The sequence below is a fragment of the Raphanus sativus genome, chromosome 2, assembly GCF_000801105.2.
Source record: "Raphanus sativus cultivar WK10039 chromosome 2, ASM80110v3, whole genome shotgun sequence".
NCBI lineage: Eukaryota > Viridiplantae > Streptophyta > Magnoliopsida > Brassicales > Brassicaceae > Raphanus > Raphanus sativus.
In genome coordinates, this window is record NC_079512.1 from 12282194 (window position 1) to 12283235 (window position 1042).

The following is a 1042-nucleotide window of genomic DNA, read 5'->3' on the forward strand; positions in this document are numbered from 1 at the left end:
GAAGAGAAGGTGCCTGATGAAAAGAAGTCCTTTTGGAGCATTCCTGCGGAGAACACTCAAGAGAACAGTCCCGAGACTGATCTCTCTCAAGCGGAACAAGCAGACGGAGTGATCCGGTGATTGTTCCAGACAAATATGGAAACTCCTATTTCGGGATTGAAGCCCTGTTGCCCTAATCTCTTTCCTTCTGATTGGCGCCTCCATATAAAACGCCACCTATCTATTTTCTATTTTTTTTACGCTAGTTTTTACAAGAGAACACTGAGTATTTGCGATCTGCAACTTGTAAGGGAGAAGAATCCATCCTCTCATAGAGAAGATCATCTGAACCCTATTGTTTCATACTCTGTTCTTATGCAATTTTATTCAGGATTTATGTCTTTGTCTATGTGCATCATGATCGAGTAGTGACCTTGCTCGCCTAGGGTTTTTAGGGTGTTGAGACATGAGCTAAACATAGATAAGCGATCCATAACTGTTCTTCATTCATACTGTTCTTACTGCTTTCATTAAACTGATCACTTGATGTTAGATCACTAGTTCATCACCTAGTTAACCGCTTAGGATGATAACTTGACATGTATTGAATGAGCTTAGTATCCCTAATCAGCGAAAGTAGATATTAGGGTGGTAAGTGAACTGATCGGACCTGTTCTCTAAAGCTTGCAATCGATCCTCATCCCAACGACAGTTAGGTGGTGAGATCGATCTGCAAAGCGATCACTGCCACGACAGTGGAGTGTTCCAGCTTAGTGATCCGAGTTCTAGAAAGCACTTCATCGCGCTTGAATAATTGTTTGGCTCCAATTCAACACCCAATGAAATACCCTAGGCTAGCTCTTGTTTAATTGAATCAATCTCGTGTTTATTTTGCTTGTTTACTATCGCCTATTTCAACCAAATCATATCTTCTTCTTAGCTTGATTCTGAAACTTATAGAACTAGAGTGTAGACTGGTCCTCTGGATTTGAATCTCAAGTACTACAATTGCAACTGTTAACTTGGCAGTAGCAAGGATTCATTTTTAGTGTATCAACCAACT